The sequence below is a fragment of the Propithecus coquereli genome, unplaced genomic scaffold (assembly GCF_000956105.1).
Source record: "Propithecus coquereli isolate 6110/MARCELLA unplaced genomic scaffold, Pcoq_1.0 Scaffold336, whole genome shotgun sequence".
In the NCBI taxonomy this organism is placed as follows: domain Eukaryota; kingdom Metazoa; phylum Chordata; class Mammalia; order Primates; family Indriidae; genus Propithecus; species Propithecus coquereli.
Window position 1 is genome coordinate 2,279,583 of NW_012149019.1, and position 25,069 is coordinate 2,304,651.

At 45.9% G+C, this 25,069-nt stretch overlaps 1 protein-coding gene across 2 annotated transcripts in view; it reads right to left on the reverse strand.

The window, feature by feature from the left end:
* The window catches only part of COBL (cordon-bleu WH2 repeat protein), a 243,286-nt gene extending 220,474 nt beyond the window's left edge, over nt 1-22,812 (reverse strand). For both annotated transcript variants that reach the window (XM_012650646.1, XM_012650644.1), the window contains exon 1: nt 22,732-22,812. The gene's annotated coding sequence lies outside the window, so the exon portion shown is untranslated. The remainder of the gene's footprint in view (nt 1-22,731) is intronic.
* Nucleotides 22,813-25,069: the final 2,257 nt, after the last annotated feature.

Sequence of the window (25,069 nt, forward strand, 5' to 3'; positions counted from 1 at the left end):
CAAAGAAACCTGTAACTCTTTAACAACTCTTAAAAGTTAAAACTTAATTTTTTTGTAGCTAAAATCTAACAAGAAAAACAAAGATTTTAAGCAAATAAAGCAGTACACTTCTCTACATCCTCATAATTTGTCCACAGACAGTATTTTTGCTTACTATGTTCAACAGAAAGTTATTCTGGAACTTTACAAAAATCATCTCAAAATACAAATGGCAATAATGTTGAAAAATAAGTTCAACTAAGACGTAACAGCTGAATTTACTTTTAGGTTTTGCTGATCTTAATACATGTAAACTCTACTGACATCAATTAAGTCCCCTGAACCAACATTTTAAAAAACTTACAAAACAGAAGAGGCTGTATATAGTAATAAATTATGCCACGTTTACACAATTTTGCCACCGTCTTTCAAAATCAATGTAGTATTACTTAAAATATAGCATTATTGTTGTATTTTCTCCATTCTAGGATTCCTCAGACCATATGATCTATACTCATTGAAAAAGGAAAATAAAAACTTTCAAGGAGGGTATTCTAAGAGCCATCTGTTTCAGCAACATGACCATGTTAATAAGGAAAACAAAAGACATATGAGAATAGAGCGATACAACAGCAACATTTACATGGCGTTCTATATACGGCGACCGGGTCCCCACGGAGATGTCACAGGGTTTCCGTTCCCCGAGCCTGGGGCTCATCCCTCTGAAGGCTGGGACTGTCCGCTGACCCCTCCAAGCCCAACCAGGAGGTGACTGCTGATGTCACAGGTGGCTTTGTTGACATCCTTACATCCTGCCAGGGCTATACCCCTCCGTGGCATTCCCTTCAAGTACCAAGAGGGAATAAGGAAGGAAATTCCACCCCAGCCCTACCCACTAGGGCCGGCCACCACACTGACAGCCCACAGGACCCGTGGAGGAACGCCAGACCACATGGCTTTGAGGGTCCCTCTTGGCCGCCTCCAAGCCCTCAACTCTACTGGTTGGGTCCTACCATGGTGGATTTGGTCATCTAACATTGAGGTTTCTTAAAACAAGGAATCTATGTGACTTTCACAATGGGCACATTAGGGGACTGAGAGCCAAGGTCCCCAGGCCCATCTGGGGTCCTTTACCTCCAGCTCCCTCCACATGCTAGTCCTAGGAGGACCAGACCCCTGCCCTGGCCTGCGCTTTCCGTGGGAAGCCCTCGGCAAATGACAGCAGGGGTTGGAGTGCTCATTTTCCCTGTGGAAGCCCCTTTCAGAGTTTCAAAGCAGTCTCCCAGGAAGGTGAGCTGTACCCCGCACTGAGGTGATTCTCTGCCTGTCTGCCAGCTCCGACAAAAGCACCTCCATTCAGCTGAGCTTTCCGGGAGCCCTTCTTATCCTGGAAAAAAAATGACTTTCTTTCTCTTCTAATTTTCATGATAGTGGGCTATGAGCAAATGCTGGCACCCAGCAGGCAGGCATGGGCGCAGATGTGGAGCCTCAGGTGGCCTCTGTCTCCATGGCCCTGGGGCATCGCTGGGGCAGAGGAGAGGGGGCACCCGCCCCGCGTCCTCACGCTCACACAGCACACGTCCAGAAAATGGCAGTGTGCTATCTTAAGTTAAAAAGCAAAGGACAGAAATAGGTTGGTTTTGCATAGACACCAGTCACAGTCTTCTCTGCATTTTTTATTCAAGATTTGGTTTAGGATGTACCCAGCAGCCTCCCTGGCCCTGCTGCAACCAGGGAACTGTGCCAGGGAACTGTGCTACCCCAGCTCACCACCACCCTCAGACCTGCTCTGGCCTCTGCAGAAGTCTCACCTGGAATTTCCCTGGCAGCTCTGCCTCATCCCTAAAGACGCAGGTCAGGAAATCCTTCTCCCAAGGCCCCCTCCAGGCCTGCTCCCCTGCCTGGTGCCCACCGCGGGGGCTCCGAGACTAGCTCACACTGGCTCCCGAGAACCAACTGTTAAGTCTTCTGGAATGTTAGTAACATAATCATTATTAAAAATTAAATTATATCAATTTATGATTGAATAAACTATCTTAAAAACAAGGTAATAAATACGCAGCACTTATCACTTCACAGTTATTCTGCTGAGATCAATGCCCTTGGGGTTTTCACACCGATCCTACCCATGGGGCAGAAATCCCACACCATGGGGCGCTGCACCCCCTCCCAGCTCTGCATTCACACTCACTTCAGTAGCTGGAAACAGTCATGGTATTTTCACCATGGAAATGAGCAAATGCTATAGATCGGGGCACATTTTATTGTCTTATTGATTGTCTAGATCAGGGATCAGCAAACATTTTCCATAAATGGCTAGAAGTGAATATTTTAAGCTTTGTGGGCCATGTGGTCTCTGTTGTAATTACTCAAGCCAGCCGTTGTGGTGCAAAAGCAATACTCACGAGGGCACTTGGCTGTGTTCCAACACAATTTCATTTACAGACGCTGAACTTTGAACTCCATGTAATTTTTATGTTACAAAATACTATTCTTTTTTATTTTAAAAAATACCTTTAAAAATGTAAACACTTCTTAGATCGCAGGCTGCACCAAAACAGGACTGGTCTGCACTCAAGAGAGTGATGCGGAAATCTTAGCAGTGCGAATCAGACACACGAGCTGCCGTGTCTGGAGCCGCCACACTGTGCACAGCGTAAGAACGTAGAGAAGCACCGTCCCAGTGCTCATCACTGACGAAAAGATGATGCTCCAACACCGTTTCACCTTTGCTTTACTCGACATGGATGAAAGCTTCCACCGACACAGCTGTCGGAACCGCGCGTGCTCATCGGGGTACCCCAGAGAGGCCGTGGGCTCCAGCGTGCAGCTCGAATTCACAAGAGCATCTGTGACTATCAACTGGCTCTATGACATTTGCACTAGACAGTACTGAACATTTTATTATGATTTTAAAGGATGTATACACATCCTTTCTGTAAGTAAAATTTATATTAAAACTGCCGCTTCTTCAGAGAGTTTTTTTGGACATTTACCAGCCCCCTGCCCTGCCCTGGGGAAGGTCGAGACGCTGGCCCCCGAGAAGGAAGTGGCCTCGCTGCTCCCCGGCTTCCAGGCAGCGCGCTCCGCACGGGCAGGGCTGCATCTCGCCTTTCACCCCCAGAACAGGACCTGGGGACCCCTGCTGCTGTTCGGGTGGACTAATGAGCAAACGCAGGAGCAAAGCACCACAGTCCTCCACCATCTCTCGTCTTTTAGGGATTATTACAGAGAACTAAATCCAGTCTGGAACATGGTACTAAAAACACCTCAGTGAATTCTCACCGCGTCCCCTCAATAACGGAAGAAGCAGATTAAATGTAAACTTTTAGAAATTATTCTACTAATCGGTACTTAGCATATACTCATTTACAGCCTAATATTAGTACTTTGCACTCATTGTTCAGGACAGCAGCTCCACGTCTAACTCATTTTAGAACATAAATGAACCCGATGCCAGTGACTCCAGGTGGACCAGTGCCCCCAGAAGCCCTGGGAGCTGCCCCAGTGCAGACCCCGCAGGAAACGCACACCCCTCGCCAACGCCCACCATCACCGAGGCACATCGGCACAGGTGAACGGCTCCTGCTCAAGAGGCAGAGAAACAAGCTAACCTCCTGCTCAGAAAAAAACAATAAAAGTCACTGTGAGGAGAAGACCATTTCTATAAAATGGAAGTCTGTATATTTAACAAACTGAAACATGGCAAGGGGAGAAAGAGGTTAAATACCCTCATATCAAGGTGTCCTCACGCCACATGTTTCTAAAGGTAACAGAGTACTCTGAAGAATGGCTGTCCTCACTCCTCAGGTTCCCACAACATCTACCCTATAAGTGAGTCCCTCTGGTCCCTCCCTCCCTTCAGAGACTATTTTCTTGCTGTCCCCCACTGGACTCATCTCCAAGCTGAATATTGTAAAAAAGGTACCAGGAAGTTCCAGAGTGACCCCATGATCTCTGAGGTCGTCTGCTTGATGCTATTTAATGTTGTATCTTCAGGTCCATAAGATCCACAAACACAAAGTGTTAACTTGGTGTTTGAACACAGCTGGAAACCCCTTCCAGGATCTATGCCGGTAACGTTTTATAGGTATGGTGGCTGGGTTTCATGCCACTGTGCCCTGGGCTGACATCCCCGCTGCCTGCTCTGTTTTCAGAGCCAGGCCCCCTCGGCAGAGCAGGGGACAGAGCTGCACCCTGACCCCACGCCCAGAGCAGCGTCTTCTACCGTGGGGTTGGCAGGTGCTTCCTCCCCAGAAGTCCTTGTTGGATGCTGACGCTAACACCTTCACGTGGACTGATTCATCCAATGAGGCACCAGCACGGAGGAAAGCCCTGGGTCACCACCACCAAGGGAGGTCCAGGCCCAAAAGCAGCAGGGCTGTGTGCTCCCCGGGAGGCCGCCCAGGGTCACCAGGCACCTTGGTGGGAAAGGCCAGATATGGAAGGACACAGGCCTGGACTGGATCAACCTCCCACACTTGGCAAGCTCGCCTGGGTGATGCTGCTGGGCCACTGGCCTCTACCCTCTGTGTGGTCAAGTCCTACACCCCAGGTCCCTCTGCTCTCTCCCGGCTGCAGGCTGGAGGAAACAGCCTCCCCAAAGTCACACGTGGTGATCCCAGCAGGGCCCCCAGGTGATTCTGCCCATCGCTGCCACCCCCTAGCGCATGGGTCACTGCAGCCCTTCCAGGTCCCGGCAGACCTCGCTGACAAGCTGCTGTCCTGAGCTCTCACGTCACTGTCCTATCCATAGGGCCCAAGGAGTCCATACAAGGGAATGTGGCCCCTGGAGGACGAGCTCACATCTCTTCAGAGGCTTTGCCAGTTTCCTCTCTTCTTTCCTATCTTCTGTCTCTCCCTGGCTGGGACTGCTCCTTCCTTTCCTCTTCCACACCTCCTTCCATCAAAAGGGGAAACTTCTCCAAAGGATAGCCCTATACCCCCTGCCCCAATTTCCTCATCACTTCCAAAAACTGTGGACTTTAAATCTAGGCTGCTCCCTCCCTGCCCTAACTGACCCCATCAGTGGCCTCCAAAGCTCCAGGGCACCTCTGCTTTTGCACCACCAGGGTCTTGTAAAGCTGCTCTTCCGCCTGGAAGGCCTGCGAAGTCCCACAAAACACTAGCTCCTCCTAAACACCATCCCAGACTATTTCACCCTCACTTTCCCGACCCCAACCCACTCCTGCCAAAATTAGAAGTATTTTCTGCAACCTCCAAATTGTGATTCCAATCTTGTGGTTATAAGCTTTCTCCATAGCTCTACAACATTTATGCTAGTCCCCTCCCCACCTTAGAACAGAAAACAAACACATTAACCACCTGAGTATCTAACGCAGCATGCTGAAAATGTGAGCTCAGTACGTATCTGTCACGAGTGAATTACACTCAGAGAAGAAATGATATACAAAAGAATATAAAAGTCTAAATACAACTTCATGCATTCTGTAAACATGTATCAGGACCCTACAACTTACAGGGTATTTCCGAAGGAGTCTATGACATAAATGATCCTACAACGTATGGTCCCAGATCTCAAGAAGCTAAGAGTCTCTCAGAGGTGATAAGATATACATTTAACTATTTACACTAAAAGAAAGCATGTTACTAGTGTTAAATATGTAAAAGGCATCTTGCAAATCATAAGACGGTATTAGAAAATGTGAATAGATTTAAACTGTTATTATTGGCATTACTAAGTTATGCAAAACAAAGTTAGGTAAGAGATTAATCCTGCCTGGAGAATAACTTGCAATTTTGTGAGGAAATAATTTTACCAAAAATAATATATTATCCAAAGACTTAATTTTCAACATGGCAAAGATCTCTGCAAATGCAAAATAGTATAAGATATCTATGAATTATAACAGATGATAAGTATGTGTCAATTTATTTTTAAGCAGAAAGGACTAAAAATATCTACTGGCATTTAGAAAATATTTCATACTTCTTTTAATCACTCCATGAATCTTAAACTAAAATAAATAAATAAATAAATATCCTAGCCTTAATGCAGAAAAGCAAGTATCTAAATTCCCTACTTGAAATAAAAAAGACTGCATTGAAAAGGTAGCATTTTACCGTGTAATTTGGACCAGGGGGACGAATGGCTGCAGCACATCTGTCTAGGCAGCAGCTCCACCGGCAGGGCCCCTCCTCTGTCCCTGACAGCTCAGGAGCAACTATAAAGGCTGCCTATTGTCAACAGGGCACATGTTGACAGGACCCCTCCCCAGGCCTCCTGCTCCTCTTTCCTCCCACCGCCAATCAGGGCTCACTCCCCAAAGCTCCACAGGTGTCGCCGCCCTGGCACACAGCCCAGCATGCCCTCCCCATCCAAGCCTGGGCCCGGCGTCCCTGCTACCCCCACTGTCAGCCTCAGCGGGACTGCACACTACAGGGTGTGGCATTAGGTCAGGGCCACATGACCTCAATCTCGCCCCACTAAAATGCATTAAATGCTGATTAATGAAGCACTGACACGTTTATGAAGGAAGAGTTACTGTGGCTGCCATTCTGTGATGTCCCTGGCTTGATTACAGATCCTATCGCTTACACAGAGATTGTTACCCTACAGATATTTTCCAAAGTTAGGCAAGAATAAACGGGCTTTTTTGTGCAGATGACTCACATTCTTAATTATTTTTAAACTACATGAAAAATAAATGACTACATTGATAAATTGTTCAAAGGAAAATTTGTGTGTGCTCCCTAAAGAGCCCAGAGAGGACCCCCCAAACTGAGTTCTAACCTCAGGGCCCAGTGTGCCCCAATAACTCATCGCAGCCAACTCAGATGCAGCCCCTACGAACAGGGCCTTACGGGACCAGTGGACACTGGGAACATCGTCTGCACCTGCAGTGACCGCGCCCTCCGTTCCTCAGGCAGGAGCATCATCCCCCTTGCACCTCCCATCCGCCAGGCTCAATCACGGCCCTTGTGCCTTAAAGACCGGAGGCCCTCAACGGAGTTGAGTCTTCCAAAGGACTCCCAGCTGAGACTGGCCGAGAGAAACACTGAACTTGGAGTCTGTTCTTTTGGGGCCATTCTGCCTTCTCGGTGGTATGTCTCTTCACGTTACCACAGCCAGCGGGATCATGTTCTCTCCTCCTTCTCAACTATCAAAACTGGCCTTTGGCACCAGATCTCCTGAAGTTCTTGCTGGCAACATATAAATGACGGATAAGACTACGGTTTCCCTGGGAGAGTTGGAAACTGAAAAGGAAATAGTAATTAACTTTTAAAATCTTAACTTTTGAGACAGAACTAGTTGGCAGGATAGAAGAGATGGTGGCTAAAGTTTTTTCTTTTAAGGAAAGTGTACAAAGGTGGACAAGCAGACAGGTAGAGGCAAGGTGGCTACAGAAGCATCCAGAATCATCGCACAGACGAAGCCACTCCTGTCTCCTATAACCTAAAGGTGTTCCTGGGGTGTGTGTGTCTTTCTCCTCCACCTACTCAAGGCGGATCTCCAGAAGGTCTGCCTCATTGCGGAAAATAACCTCCAAGTTGGTTCTTGCCATACTTGACCTTACTGAAATTATTCTAAGGCAGATTGGTCTTGAATTACTATTGAAATAAGACCCAAAAGGATTATTTTACTTAGTTTTTTTTAAAAAAAAGAAAAAAAAAGCAGGCTTTGCACACAGAATTTTAACTTGGAGTGCACCGCCTTAAGGCATACAAATGGACAAGAGTTTAATACACAGAACTATCTTCCTACTGTGCACCCTGATTATGAAATGTCTCGTGTCTCAAAACTTCCTTGTAAAGCAATACTGCTCTGCCCCCTTGATTGAGAATACGAAGTGAGAGACGTGACTGTGTGGGAAGAACTACGCTTGATTAGAAGGGAACGTAAGAACAACGGCACACTGGGGACGGCAGCAAGCCCTTCAGAAGCCCTTGCTGGACACGGCCACCCTCAAACGCACTGTCAGCTCCCATGCTGGCACACTGCCACCCTCACGTCCAGTTGGATGGCACCAGATGGAGGGCAGGGCTCTGAAAATGTATGTTTTCAATGTATATATTTACACACATGGTAACTGCTCTCCATTTTACAAATGGGGGACAAATGATTCTTTGAAGATTATTTTCTTTTTCTTCCTTTTTTTTTTTTTTGAGACAGGATCTCACTCTGCTGCTCAGGCTAGAGGGCAGTGGTGTCACCATAGCTCACTGCAGCCTCGAACTCCTGGGCTCAAGTGATCCTCCTGCCTCAGCCTCCAAGCAGCTAGGACTGTAGGCACACGCCACCACGCTCAGCTTGTTTTTCATTTTTTGTAGAGATGAGGTCTAACTACGTTGCCCAGGCTAGTCTTGAACTCCTGGCCTTAAATGATCCTGTTGCCTCAGCCTCCCAAATGCTGGATTATGGGCATGAGCCACCACACTTGGCCTAAAGATTACTTTCTATTGACACAAAATGTCTTCAGTTTATGTTGGTTTTAATACTTCTTAACTTACCTAGTCTGTGTAAATATCTAAATATGAGTAGTTTAAACTTAGAAGAGCTAGGAAAAATGTCTTCCATGACAAAAAAAATTTTAAGAAAAATAAAAGAAGCCCCAGACAGAATAAAGGCTATAGACACAAAAACGCTGACCAGTGATTAGACTAGATTTTTAAGGAAAAAATTATTTGGTCATCTCCAAAGCTAAAGAAATACCTCAAATATAAGTTTAATTAGGGGGAACTTTACAACCTTTATCTCCTGGACAATAATTTACTTTTTCCAAGCCCAGTGTGGTAATATCCCAGTGACCTAGAAGTTTTAAGATATACTAGAATAAACTGGGTTAAGATTCATTCTGAACATATCCTTTCCTAAAATAGATACGGGATAATTTATCCAAGTCTGCTTTTACACCTATCCAGTAAGTTTAAGTGTTAGAACTTTTGAACCCGTCGTGCATCTCTTATCTCTCAGGACTGCTGAGTATCAACTCCAGGTACACGGTGTTCAAGGTAAGGCTGTTTGTGAGACCTGGTGCAGGAGGGAGGCCCGGCCAGGGAGCCATCCAGGGAGACATCGGGATGTGCAACACCAAAACCGAATCTGTGAAAGGCAAGAGAAGGAGGCAAACACAACACACACACAGAAATACACAGCTTCACCTTAAACATGAGGCACTCCTGGAAATTCTCTCCCACCCTCCTCCCCGGGACGTACGCCTGGGAAGATGAACGCGAACCCACCGTCACACAATGAACCTCCTTCCCACGGAGGACAGAGCGAGGAATCCGGAAATCGGTGTTTCTTAATTCCTTCGACTATAGATCATCTGAATTCCGTAAGAAAAGATTCCAATGACACTCCCTCTAATTTCGTTTTTATGAATGTAATAAGTTTTGTACCTTTTCTCCAAGCAGAGCACACCCACATTCCTTTGTAACCTTTGTTGCCTTTGACACTTTTCTTTCATTTTACTTTTGGTCTTCAATAAATGCTTGATTTTTCCACTTTCCCCTCCCTACAGTTCTTTCATACATCAGAATGACCATGAAGTTCCCAGACAGTGCTGCCAGGAGCCTCCAGACCTGAACAGGGAGAAGAGGGTCACACTCCGGCCCCTACAGAGTTGGCTCTACGAAGACTTCCTCAAGGACAAACTTGGAGACGAAAACTAAATCCACCACATAAAATGCAGAGTAGATGCTCCCTTGACAAACCCCCACCGACAGGCCTGCCGAGCACGGCTCTTCCCTCTCTGCCGCGAGCGAGGCCTGTGTTCGGCCCGCGCTAAGCGGCCCTGCAGCCGGAAGGTAACTGGGACACACTCAGGGAACTTTTCCACAAGTTGGCGTTTACTGATTCCCAAAGCAAAGCAGTTCTTGCTAGCAAATTTGTCACTGTCAGTTGCCCATGTTACTATAATTATATAATTTAATTAAATATTACATCAACAATGAAATTTAAGTTTGCCAACAAAAAGTTGATGGTTCCATGAAAACTTTGTAAGATGTTGTGGACAAATTTTATAAAGGTTATTATCTTTATTACAAAATATATGCTTTAATTGTACATGGACAAGAAAACTATAAATGACAGAATGGGAGGAATTATAAAATGTAGAGCCATTTACTACTCAGATTTTTGTGCAAGTATCTTTTATTGTCCCTGTAATTTAAAGAAACTGAAACTGAAATGTCTAGTTCATATATTAATGAAATGATTTACAAAGTTGCTCTTGAAGCTTACACAGAAGACCCACGTGGCCAGGCCACATATGCCCGAGAGTAAGCTGACAAAAGCCCCGACACACGGCTTGTGAGTAGGGACAGGCTGGACCGCGGCCCGCTCGCTCCCCTGACCCGGCTCCCTCGTGCTGGGAACTCCAGCAAACTGAACCCCCGGCTCCACCCACTCGCAAAGAAGGGGCCTTAGCCCTACGTCAAAGAATTGGCCAATAAACGTACTCTACATGTTTTCATTAAAATAAAGTAATTGAAGTATGTATGTATCATATTTTATGATTTCCTGCTTTAAATTTTTAAAATATCTGACTAACTACCATAAAAACCCTACTTGCAATGATTTTCACAGTGCTGTTAAATCTACTTAATGACAGTCATATTCTAATAATAGATTGTAATATACATTCTAAATTTTAAATGACCAATAACATCTTCAGCAGTGACTGGTAAAGGTCACCTGAGTGACAGAGAACCAGGGTCACACCTGCAAATTACGACACATAAAATATACTAAGGGGAGGACACCAAGAGAATGTACACAATCAGGTATCTTGTTTCCTGCAAACTACATAGCTACTAACTCTAGAAGCTCGGAGAACAAAATGTATCCAACACCCTATTAGCTCATAATATCCATGGGCGAAGGTTGAATGTTAACAACTGTGTGTCACTCACAGGACACCCTGGTGACAGGGGATTGTGTGCACTCGTTTCAGGCTGCCGCCAGCTACACAAGGTGTGCCGACTTAACCCAAGCGTGATCATCAGCAAATGGCCTACACGAAAGGATTCAAGCCAAGCTACTACTGCCTTAAAATAGTTTAGATTCACTCAGAATGTGTTTTTAATGCTAGTTATCAAGATTTAGATATACCTATAAGATATCAAGATACTTGAAGGTAGGGATTATATCTCTAAATTATGTTGAATTCTCCATACTTCATAAAGTATTGCACGGCAAGGATATCACTAACTGTACTCTCCTCACCATATACTCAGATCACAGTACAACACACATGGCAGGTACCCACCAAATACCTGTTGGATTGAATAGAAAGAATGATACAAAGCAACTGAAATTTTCAAGCCTACAAAAATGTTGAAAGATCAGTATAATGAATTATCCTCAAACTACCCGAAGATTCGTTTTCTCCATCTGTGCACACGTGTATGTGTGTGCGCGTGCACACACCGCCCTTTTGTTTTCTGAATCATATCAAAGTTGCCGAGAATGATACTGCACCCTGAAGTACCTCAGTAAGTATCCCCTAAGAATAAGGACAGTCTCCTACATAACCTCAATGCCTTTGTCACACTGAAAAAATATGACTTAACATCTAACATAACCTCAAATTTCCTCAATTGTCCCTAAATTATCTTTTATAGCTTGCTCTTTAATCCAGGACACAATCATGGTTCATGCATAGCATTTCATTGTTATATCCCTTTAGAACACTCTCCCTCGTATTTTCATTCTGTTTTGTTTTCATGACATTTACTTTTTACAAACAGCTTTATTGAGATATACGCACATACAATTTGCCCATTTACATTGTACAATTCAATGATTTTTCATATATTCACAGTTTGGGGTCCATAACCACAATCAATTTCATAATATTTTTATCATTCCAAAAAGAACCCCCAAACCCATTAGCAGTCACTCCCCTTTTTCTCTCCAATCTCCTCAGTCCTGGGCAGCCATTGATCTATTTTCCACCTCTATGGATTTTCTCATTCTGGACGTCGCATATAAATGGATTTGCACACTATGCGGTGTTCTGTGACTACCGTCTTTCACTCAGCACGCTATTGGGAAGGTCCGTCCATGTTGTAGCGTGTGTCAGTGCCTCGCCCCCTTATGACTATATAATCTGTTCAACTGTGTGAATATACCACATTTTAAATAGTTGATGGTCATTTTAGTCATTCCCATTTTTTGGTTATGATGAATAATACTGCAATTAGTATTTGTGTAAATGTTTCTGTGTGGACACGATTTCACATGTTTTCAGCTAGGAGTGAAACTCCTGTGCCACCCGGTCAAACACGTGTAACATCTCGAGGAGCTGCCAAACTGTTTTCCAAAGTGATTGCACCATTTTACATTTCCATAAGTAAAGTGTGAGTGTTTCAATTTCCACATCCTCGCCAGCACTTGTTACTGTTTTTCTTTTTTATCATAGCTATTCTAGTGGATCTGAAGTGGTATCTCACTGTGGTTTTGACTTGGATTTCCCTAATGATACTGAACATCTTTTCACGTGCTTACTGGCTATCTGGCTATCTTTTTTGGAGAAATGCCTGCAGAAATCTCTTGGCCATTTTCCTATTGTGTTGTTGTTTTTTAAAGTTGAGTTATAAGAGTTCTTTATATATTCTGAATATAAGTCCTTATCAGATATTCATTCGATTTGCAGATACTTTACCCCAATCTGTAGGTTGTCTTCACTTTCCTAATGGTGTTCTTTGAACCACGAAAGTTTTTAATTTAGTTTTATCCATGTTTTCTTTTGTCCCATATACTTTTGGTGTCATTTCTTGAAAGGCCTTGCCTAACCCAAGATCACGAACATTTATTCCTAGGTTTTCTTCTAATAGTTCCATAATTTCAGCTCTTACATTTTGGTCTATGATCCATTTAAAGTTAATATTTGTGCATGATATAAATAAGGCATCCAATGTTATTCTTTTGCACATGGATGTACAGTCATCCCAGCACCATTTGTTGAAAAGGCTATCTCTTCCCCACTGAATGGACTTGGCACCCTCGATGAAAATCAACTGACCATACATGTAAGGGGTTACTTCTGGACTCCCGATTCTGTTCCACAGTCCTAAGTCTATCCTTATGCTTGTACCACATGTTCTTAATTACTGTAGCTTTGTAGTAAGTTCTGAAATCAGGAAGTATGAGTCCCCCAACTTTATTCTTTTTCAAGACTGTTTTAGTTTTAGTTATTCTAGGTCTCTTATATTTCCACATGACTTAGGATCATGAAACTGAGTTTTGTGGTGACTTCCATGCAGTTGTTTTAAGGAACATTCTCAATTTGTTCATTGTTTCTTCATCATTCAATTCAGATTAAAAGCTTTTCCTGGCAAAAAATACCACCAAGTACTATAGATGATTTCTCATAGCATTACACAAAGAGGCATGTATCATTGGGCAGTTTCAAAGCTAGAGGGATGAGTTAAGAAGCTGTCCTGAGGACCGCTCCACTGCAGTGCTATGTTTTTTCCCTTTTGTAAGCGTTAGCAATCTGTGGGATGCTACTGGAGAAAGCATAAATACTCAATTCTCCAACAGTCTTTCACCCAGTGATTTCAGCATCCAAACATGATTCTTGCCTAGGTTAAGGTTGTGAAATGGTGATTTTTAAAATTCATTATTTCTTCTGAATTTATTAAGCTGACATCCCCGCTTTCTCTCTCCTCTTTATCTATTTGAGAACACTACACACTCCTAAATCTTTTAATTTAATGCACTATAATTTATGACTATGATTACTCTTGCCAGCAGGAGGCCCTTCAGGCCAAGCCCTAGGTCTTCTTCACACACGCCACAGGTCTTTGAATACTCGCTATTTTCTGGCACAACACGCCCAGGCCACCGTCCTCGAGTCCGTGTGGGAATTATATTAATAGTTAGAAAGCTGTTGCTGAGGGGGGCGGAGAGAGAGTATTCACACTGCTTGCAGCCCGTCTTCCACCATTAAACCTTCACTTCCCAATAACATCAATATATTTTACTCTTTTGTACTATCCTAAAATACCCGAAAAATAATTTAACAATTACAACACCAACACCACTATTAACTATAATTGTACCAAGTAAAGCTCAACAGTTTTTGCCATTTCTTTTGTTTTTAAAATATGCTCCACTATTTAGATGTTAAATATATTAAAATATGTTCCGCTAAGGTGTTTATGGTCAGAATTATCAGAATTAAGTCTCTATTCTGGGTGGTTATGTTATGAACTTTAGGCAATTGGAGTCCTTTGTTTCTATTTGATTTCGACTTTATGGTTTCTTTTTTTCAATTTTGATACTATTTTTTTTTCTGAATATGTAAAACACTGGGTGGTTCAAAATCAAAATTATATAACAAGGCATATATATTCAAAGAAGTCTCACTCCTATTTTTATGTTAGACACCTCATTCCCACACCCCCATCCTTCTAGTTTTGTTTTTATTTTTGTTTTTGCAAAAGAAAGCAAATGTGTGTTTATTCTTATTTTCTCTTATTTCTTGCACAAAAGGTAACATGCCACAAACGACTTTCATGTACCCTTTTCGTGTGACAATGACTACTAGAAATCACACCATGTGGGCTCATAATGATTGTTCCCTTTCATTTTTATAGCTGATGTCAAGTAACATTAGTAGATGAGGCAAGATTGCGACCAAATTTTTTTGGAGAAAAAGAATGCATGGGAGGCGTATGACTTCTGGTGCTTACACTGTAGTACGTCCAGTGCAGAATTAGGTACTATTTGTGCTAAACTGGGTAGGACATGCAAACTTGGATATGAGGGAAAAAAATACATTATACGCTTGCAACAAACAAAAAATACCTTCAACATCTAATCCTGAACTTGAACTAAACCAAGCCTCAAATGACATTGTAGTACCACCGACACATGCCCCGTATCTACCTTCCATCCTCTCTCCGTTCCCCACTTTGCCACCTTGTTTGAGGTACTCATGTGGCCTCCCCAGCCCTCTCCACCACTCCCCTAAATCTGAGTCTAGGGCTGCTGACTGTTAGGAATTCTCCAGAAAGTGGCCTACTGGGTCCTCGTGAGTCCATCAGCCAAAATGGAGTGACCTCTGTGACCCTCTCCTGAAACCCCACGGCCACCACCCAGACTCACGAAGGGGGCTGCACAAGGCGAAACACCAGCCCTCGAGAGGATGAACTCAACTGGCTTTACGTTGCCTCATGAGCCTCCTCAGACCTCAGCACAGGGCTCCGCAAATGTGTTGCATTTATTGGTTTCTCAGTCCTTGGGTAACATTAACATTTAAAAGCACTAACAGTATTTAAAAAGTTACATCCTATACCATACTTCGATCTCTATGTCTCCTCCCCACTGAATTAAACAGTGTTTTGGGGCTAGTTCAAGCTTTAGCCAAACATACACTCCTTAAGACTACTAAGAAACTAACTCACAGGATCTATGTGAAGCCTGAATCAATCTGAATATTTGATTCTATTTTTGACTTTGCTATTTAGACTATGCCAGATCCCTTTGCCTAAAAGTAAACATTTAAAATACATAATGTAATTAAAAGAGGGATGATTCTAGCTACCTCACACAGCTGTTGTGAGGAAAAATGAGAAAACGCTGTGGGCACACTCAGCTAATTTGTGTGGACTTCTACACAGCATTCGTGCTTCGGGAAAAGAGCCAACAGCCACCCTGCAGCCTTTCCTGTATCTCCCCTTTACTAAACTACCAGTGACCGGGCTAAAGAAATCATATGAAACAACATGTCCAGGTCTTCGTTAACTGCTGGGAGACCACTGCCTTTCATTCTCAGGGCGTGTCTACGCACATAGAGGGACGTCTTCTCTTCTAGGAGGCTGGAGTGCCACGGCCAAAAGTTTGGCCAGACAGAGGGTCACCGGTGGAAGAGAATAAACAAGACTGAGCATGTGCTAAGGATGGCCATGGCTTGACCAGGGAGACCCTCCTACCGAGATCTATGTCCTCCTAGCAAGGACAAGGGTGCACGGGCCTGGTGGAGAGAAGAGGGACTCGCCATGAATCACAGCCTGCTGTGCGCCAGGCTAGGAGTGTGTCACCTCCTGATGTCCTGAGGACCACACATCAAGGCAGGCAGAAGCGTCCCTGTATGGATATGGGAGCCATGAAGGCCCTGGGCTTGCTTCATCTGCCCACCGTCACTTAGCTGACCAGCCACCATGCCAGCCCTGCAGAGTGCAGGAAGCCCACCTCACGAGCACGTGGCTGCATCTCCACGCCCAGCGGCCTGGACTCAGGGCCAGCACACAGCCATCTCTCCACCGAAGGTCTGGTGGCTGTTTTTACTCCTTGCTCGGGAGACCCAGGGATCTCACGTTGCACTGTCATGGCAGCTGCACAGCCAGTCCCAAGCACAAAGACGAGAGTGTTCCCAGGCACGCCCCAGACTCCAGTCCTTTAAATTGACTCTGTGTCATACTGTCCTGGGTACTTTATCTGACAAAGAACAAACTAGCATTCTCAATCTATATATACTTTAGAGCACTAAATAAAGGGCTGAAGTCAAGGCACAAAAGGTCTGGCCACAAAATTCCCTGCAGGAGCCCCACTCTAGCCATTCTGTTCTCAGGATCTTTTGAAAGCTGACTCTCAGGGCCACAAGCGGGTCTTTGTGTGTCAGAAAAGCCCACTGTTGGGGCTTTTCCATATACACAGTAACTAACAGGCAGTGTCCAATTTTAGAATGCAATGAAGAGGCAATGACCACACCAATGTGGGTCTGTGCTTTTACTCAGAAGTCAGGATCTCGGGGAAAGGCTACGTGGATAATGGCTGCGAACAGCACCACTGCTGGGATCAGCATCATGACTCACAGGGCGACACCTTCTGTGTGCACTCCTCCCAGCGTCAGGCGGCTGTGAGTCCTTACTCATGGCGCTCCCAGGAGGAGGCAGGGCCAGGTCACCATCACCATTATCTAGTGAGATGGAAGCCTGGAGCAGCGAGGAGGCCTGCTGGAGATCACCAGCTGGCTAAATGACAGCTGCTCTAACGAGCAGTTTTATTACCTCGCTATATTGTTTAACTCAAAAGTATTTCCCATCTGACAGCCTGCTTTCCTGAGTTACTGCCGAAGGAGAATGATTACCACTTTTCCTAGACGTCGGGTTTTACATACAGCACCGGAGCAGAGTTAAAGTTTCCTTTACTAATTTTACTTATTCATTTATTACATTGTATATAATACAGAGAAGATTTCAACAGGGAGCGAGGAAGGCCAGAAGAGCAGAAACTAAACCAGTCCAGGATAAGTGCATCATGCCCAATAGCCGTCAGCTCTCCAGAGTCGCAAGACAAGACTCTGAGCTTCCTAGTAGTCCTAGCAAAGGTGAGAAGCAATGCCAGATTCAAAGCTCATGTGTCTCAAGATAAAAGAAGCCAGTGCCCTGGAGGACCAGTGTCCTGCAGGCCCTCATGATAAGGACGTGGTGTGAAATAGCAACCACATGCTGAAAAAACCTACTGTAACAGTTTTCCAACAGCTCTTTCTCCCCTCAATAAAACTCATACTACACCAAGGTTCAACTCAGTAGAAGCTAGTACATACAGAGACCATACAATGCAGGCAAATGTGCAACTCTCCTCCGGTTTAGTTTGACTGAGGATAAAAGATAGAATATCTACAGAAAGTAGAGGAATATGACACAGTGGGTGCATGCATTGAACTGTATAAAGCACCACCACAGTTTTATAAATGACGGAATTTGATATATTCAGAATACCAAATATTGTTAAGCAATATACAAAGGTTCATTCTTCATAAGGAAGGTAGGCTTATAAGCCTCATGTTTAGGTTGAATATGCTTTCATTCAAGAACAAGTTATTTATTGGGATTATTATAGACAAATCTATAAAATATACACATACCCATAAGATGTATAGATAAAATACACTTCAGTTGAGATTATGTTTTTAAAAAACATTGCTAATTTGGCATTAATCACACAAAATATGTAAGAAAAGAAACCAAAGCCATTTTAATGTTTAGTAAAATAATCTGATCTAAAGAAAAAGAGATATATTAACAAAAACACTAAAAATTCAATCAGATTTTATGAAATCTCCCCTCTCTATCCCTATAAGAAAAGATCTACAATTAGGTATCTATGATCAATGAGAAAATGTTCTGATTAATGAAATTAAATTTTAAGGCTAAGCTTTCAAGACACTGTGTATTTGTCATAACAAAGGGAATATATTATTTATCTACCTGTAATATAATGTACTTATTTGCTAATTTTAAAATTATTTTTCCGGAAATAATAAGATAGCTCTTTTTGAAATATATTCTTATAACTAGAAGCAACACTTAATGAAGATAGTTATAATTTACTACCCTAAATAAATTAATAAACATATTATTTAAAAGCATACACTTGACTGTTCAACTAATGGTTAAAACTATATAGTATTTTTAAACACCTGAAACAAATTACAAAATGGATCTTGCATATCTTATTTATAGAACTATATTGTATCTATAACTTGCATTGAAAATGAAAAGGGAGAAAGACTACACAACTTTTATTCATTTGTTCACTCACTCAGAGAGACATCTGCTGCTTGGCTCCTGCAGGCGGTCTCTGGGACAGGGGCCGCACACCATGAGGCGCGTGCCTGCCCGGGACAAGTCCGCCGCTGGCAGGAAACGCGGGCAGCACCGCCTGTGCTGTGAGAGGGGCTCACACGAAATGCCCTCGGAGCCCCAGATAACGGCGTGGGCCCTTTCTGCCTAAGGAAGAGGGGAGGTAGCCTCAGGGCCCGACTCCAGAGGCCACGGCTGAGCTAAGTGCTGGGGAAGGGACAGGAACAGGGGGCAGATCTGTGTGAGAAGGAGAAGACGGAGAGGCTGCAGGATGTGTGAAGAACTGGGATTGCAGGGACACCGCGCGGGGGACTGAGGGTGGGCCGTGGGGCAGCCGTGGAATGGCGCGGGGACCAGACAGCAGAGCCTGGACCTTATCCCACAGGTGACAGGAAACCCACGGAGGACTCCAGGCAGGGCGATAACAGGTTTGCACCTGCACACAGTCATGACTTCTCTGGCGGTACGAGAAGGGTGGGTTCAGATCACATCCTGCCTTTCTCAGCACTTCTGAGGGCATCTCGCAAACTCCAGAAAAACCCCACACCACTTCCACACGCCCACCTCTCTCCCACCTCACCTCCAGCCATGCTCCCCAGAGCCCGCGACTCCTGCCGCACTGCCTGCCTTCCTGTTCCTCACACAAGCCAAGCTCAGCCCCACCCCAGGACATTTACACATGCTGCCGTACACCCCAGCATGGCTCACTCCTCTCTTCATAAAGACCCTCCACCAAGAGGCCCTCCTGACAGCCCATCCACAACAGCAGCCCTGGCAATTCTCTCTTTCGTCTCAGCATCATTTCCTGAAAGGAGTCCACGAAGGCAGCAGGGAACAGAGGAGAGAGCCCGTGACCAAGGAGGCCGGAAGAGGAAGTTTCATGGAAGAAAGAGTCGGCAGAGTCACAAGCTGAAGAGAGAGAAAGGACAACAGGACTGGGCTGACAGTTCCATGGTGGGTGGCCGTGGGACAGGACTCCTGCGACTTGGGCGTGGGTCTGAGACCCGAGGGCAAACGGCCCCGCTGGGAAGGGCCGGGCGTGAGCACACGTCCAGCCGGCCGGGCTAGGGAACGACGGCAGGCTCGGCCAGGTCACTGCGCTGCGAACCAACGGGGCGCCGAGCGTGACATGCTCCACCTAGTCACCGTCATATGGAAGTCTGGAGAAGAAGGCAAAGTGATTTACGTGAGAGGGTGTATTCAGACATGGCTGTGTTCAAACAGTCAGAAGTTGGGGGGGGGTCGGCGCATTTACTCCGTAGCTGCCGAGTGTGAAGCATGGAATCCGGGAGAGGAAGCACGCAGGCTGAAGCAGCAGCTCTCCCTGCCTCGCAGGGCTCAAGTCTCACAGCAAGGCCGAGGAGGGTGCCTGGAACCCTGGCAGGTGGCACAGGGCACAGAGGCACCTGACCGATCTGCCGAGGAACCTGAGAACAGGTGTCAGGGAAGAGAAGCTGGTGTCACCCGGGGGGCTGGGCAAGGCAGGATGTGGATGAGCCTTGTCTTCTACAGCCAAGGCAGGCAGAACTGACGTGTGGACAGAGACCTGCACGCAGGGTGCCAGGATTCACTGAGGTGTCATTAGCAACATTCCTATTAATAACAAAGCAATAGTGCATGGAGTGTCGAGTTACCACTGGGTCGCCAGAAGTTGCCCCAAACCCAGAGGGTGGCCCTGGGAGAGGGTCCTGCCTATGAACAGTCATCTGTGCTCCACTGGGGGGGACAGGGCCAGAGGTGTGTCCAGACCAGGGCTCTGGGAGCGCGCACCATGCGTTCGGTGGGGTCCGGGAGCCGCCCCCCTGCAGGGAGCACCACCACGCAAAGAGGGAGCAAATGGGTGGTTCTAAGCAGGGGATAAAAGGTCAGAGGGATCTGTTTCAAAATTATATTTTTGGCAGCAATGTGGAGGGTGGATGAGAAAGGTTTGAGGCTTGAGCAAGGAAATCAGAAGAATATTTCAGGAGCCCAGGAAAAAGCGGGCAAGAGCTGAGAACCAAGGCCATGAAAACCGGCACAGAGAGGACGGCAGCCACTCCAGCCTCCAGGAATGTGCTGGGTGGATGCCTACGGTGGTGTCGTCCTGCACCTAGACGGGGTAAGAGGGTGGAGGGGCAGCTTGGAGGACGACTGAGAGCCCAGCTGGACACTTCAACTGCCAGCTCCTCCCCCTTACCATCGCCAGGCCCCTGTGCATGGAAAGCACCCCAGGAACCAACCGCCCTACGCATTGTGTCAAGTTCACTAAGTTGCTCTGCCGTCTGGGCTACAAAACCCGGAGGCAGAGTCGGTCTCAAAGAGCCCTGCAAATGCAGGCTTGGGTTCTGGTCCACTGAAGGCCCAGGGCTGCTGCAGCACGCACAGGCCACAGTGGAGCCCGGCCTCCCAGGAGGGAGGATCTGCACCCAGCCATAGTCAAGACTCCTGCATGACCACAGTCTAATAGGAGGTTGAAGGGTTAAGGCTAAAAGGGCCAATGACAGAGACATGCTGAGAAAATACGCCCACAGTGGCATTTATAACTTCTTCATGGGCAAGAAAAAAGATATATATTTTTTATGCGGTGGCTGGAGGTCCCCACTTTGGTGGTAAATTGTGGAGCCCACACCTCAGTGCTTTTGGCTGAAACTTCAATACCTGTAAGGATAAGGGGCTCCCAGGCAGGGCTGCCTGGCCCGCTGGTTTCAGCACCAGCCAGCCTGCCTGTAAGTTCAAGGGCTGCCCGACAAGGGCTGGGAGAGAAAACCGGCCAGACTGGTTTTGTCGGGTGGTATTGCTGATGGTGACACAATCCTAATGTCACTGAACACCTTCCTGGCAACTATCAAACATCTTGTAATGATTCCTATACACAAGCAGTTGACAAGGGAGCATTACCCCCATTTCAAATGAGGAAAGGAGGTGACTAATATTGATGGAACGCTAGCTATGAGCTGGGCACTGGAACACAGTGTCTCAACGAGTTTCATGACAGCCCACAAGGGAGGTGCCATCACCCCACTTTCATAGAAGATGAAACTAATTTAGATTAAGTAGCTGTTAAAAGACACCACAATTGGGAGGGGAGGGAGCCTGGACCCCAGCCTAGGTCTGTCCGAGCCTGACCACCTCCCATGTCTAAATCACAGCCCCCAGACTCAGAATCGCTGGTCAACACTGCAGGTGCGTGCAGGAGGCCATGCGCCAGCGACGTGCGCCTCACAGCAGCAGAGCGGAAGCAACTGAAATGCCCATCCCCAGGCCTGACCCAACGCGCCGGCCGCACCCACACAGCGGACAGGGGAGTGAGCGAGCGCTGTGTTAGATGCTCCACGTAACTGCAAAACGGAATACAGTACAATAAATAGAGCAGTCCCTAACATCTGAAGCAAAATGAGCCAAATGTTTTTAACCGTGCATTAAGTTGGCAACATGAAAACACAGCAGTGGGGTGGGGGCGAGGGGAGCCCAGGATGGAGCACATGCGCAGTGCTGAAGGTGTGCTGAGGGTTCACGGTACCGCCTCACACACAGGCATGTGTGGAACTAAACTTCATGCCCGTATGAAACGCTCCATAAATAAATGCTATTTTTTAATTGTGGGACTCGAAGAGGTCTCAGATGTCAAGCCTCGGCTCCTTCTACTCCTTCTGCTCCCAGAATGTCCCGAAGGCACTCCGGTCCCTCAGCCGGCCGGTCATGCTCCTGTTTCCAATTCGGAGTCCCCCTGAAGAGGCATGTGGCAGTGGCCCACAACTGGTCGCAGCAGCACCTCGGATGCCCCACTCGAGAAAATCCGCACAGCAGAGCCTCCGGGGCATTCCCTCTCTTTTTCCGTTAACAGCCAGGTGCCCACCTATTTCAGCTTCATGGCAGTTTCCCGAGGCCTATGCGGCATTTATAGCCCCACACCTACCTCCCCCAGAGACCTGGGAAAGAAGGGTCAGGGGTCAAGCAGCCCAGCAAACAGAGGGGAGAACCAGAAGAACTGGGTTCCAGAGAAGCCCAAAGGAGGGACAGGTGCCCAGAGGGACAGGTGCCCAGCTGCTGCCAGCACACCAGGCCGTGCCCACGGGGCAAACCACCAAGAGGTTTCGGGCAGAAGGCTCCCCTGTTGGGGGCTGGATGGCGACAGGCCTCACCTTTGCTCCATGAAGGACACAGGTGGACCTGAGGCAGGTTACTTGCAGCCCTGGGAACAGAACTTACCTCAGTCCAAAGATCCAAGCACACGTGCGCAGAGAGTGAAAGGGAGAGAGTGCAACTCGGCCAGAGCCACCTCAGACCCCAGACGGCAGCATGAGAGGGCCTGGTATGGATGGGCTGTCTGAGGTGCCCAGAGGGCAGAAGGGGAGGTGGGGCGGGGAGGGCAGGCCCCGCCTCCCCCACAACGGGCCTGTGCCAGGTGGCTTGTGTTAATTTCTCCTGTGGCCCTCCCTCCTGCCCCGCTCCCGGACTTCTAGACAGGTTCGAAGTCCATGTGGATCAACTATCCATGTGGATTGGCAGATTTTTTACCGTATAAGGAAGTGTACACCCAGTAATAGCTTAAAGAAACAGCCATCGTGAGATTTCCATCACACCTCTGAACTTACAACAAAAATTAGGGCCAGATGCAATTCAGTGGACCAGGGTATCCCTAGCTGGTTTTTTGTTTTGTTTTGTTTTTGATTCACCATTCTATTCACAGTACAAGCTCTCTGGGGTTAAGATAATATTTAATAACGTTCATCAGACAGAAAGACAAATTTTGATGTTTTTAAGTAGTAGTCATACATGCTGATAAAATATCTTAACTTTGTGAGAAACAATTTTCCATGTGGGCAAATTAATTACAAAATGATAAATTATTTCATTTTCTGTATGGAATCTAAATGTATAGTAAAATATAGATGGAAATTTAACAATGTATTATAGGCAAAAACTGATCTTATGAACTGAATTTTTTACTTTTTTTTTTTTTTTTTTGCTTTAAAGATCAATTGGCTCTTATTTTAAATGACACAGTGAGAACTGGCTTTTCTGGCTGCCACTTGCAAGTACTTCTGCATAAACAACAGGGGAAAGTAAGGATAGGCTCTGACCCCCGGAAATGGAAAGAAGGGAAAGACGTCAGGACACAAGCACTCTAGCAGAGGTGATTTTTTGACTTGGTTTTTGAGGCTACGGACACCCAAGACCAAGAAACGTGACATTTTTATTCAGATAACATAGCTTAGTTGCCTCAGGAAGAATATTGGAAGGCAAAGTTGCAAAATGAGTCCCATTTTTATATTCCCTATTAACTTACATTTCAATATCAATGCCCCTCTTCTTGCTAATTTCGATCAGCGGTTTATTATGGAGCTAAACTAAATACTACATGCTTACAAATCAAAAGCCTATAAAATCATATCATGGTCAAGAATTCCAGAGGGGTTTGCAATGAGCACAAAAGGTGTCAAAGACACCCTCTCAACTTTTAGAAATCTCCAATCTTCCTCCACATGAATATGGAGGCCACACACAGGCCAATGTTAGAAGAGAAACCTCTAACAAAAATAATACTTTCATTTACTTAAGTTTGATTTTTCAGTACATAAAAATTTGAAAACATTGTTATCTCCACTTTTTAAATGATGTCAACCCTCGCACACTTTTGCAACCCCCTGTTCTAAATGCCACGTGAAAGATTTCTACCTACCCCCGAGGGGGCCAGGCCCTTCTTAGGCACAGACAGGTGGGAGACCAGACCACTGCATGGCCAAGTCTAATGACAATGGCCTTGCATGCCGGTGAGCAGAACTTCTGCAACACGGCCCAATCCGAACAGACTTTAGGCTTCTACCTCTATTTTTGTGTATTTATTTATAAATCATATACATGTTACTAGTATACTGGGAACATTACAGAAATTACACAGAAACAGAATTTTGGAAAGAGTAAGATAAAAATAAATATTTTCTTCCCAAACTGGCTAGATGACGAGGCACACCCAGAGAGCCCACACCTCCACTCTGGAGACCCGCGTGCTAGCAAATTAGCATGTGAAAAATCCTGGCTCTGGTATTACTGGTAGGAAGATGAGGACTGGACGGCCTTGCCCCTCCCGAGGGCAGGTGCCCACTGCTGGTCCTCCGCTCCATGCCCTCTGGGGCATCATTCCTGCCCACACGCGACGAAGAAGCTTGTTCCTCATCACTCCAGGAGAGCAAGTGATACGTAACCAGGAATCTTACTCTGAACAACTGTCACAGAGCCAGGACTAGAAAAAAACAGCATCAACATCCCTAGTAATTTTTCTAAAAGAAAAATATAGAAAACATGGGAAAACACACCATCACCATAGAGTGATAACCATCCACCACTGGAAAATCGCCTCTGCTCTGCCCTCCGAACCCGCAAGCTCCACCACCGTCTGTCCCACCGTCAACCTGGACGAGCAGAGAGCACACGGACACTGCACTCCTCCTCAGAAGGCCTTTCCTACCACACCTTCGCACGATGAGGAACACCGATCGGAAGAGCCCCGTTACGAAGTGTTCACTCTGTGCGAGGCGGTGTCATA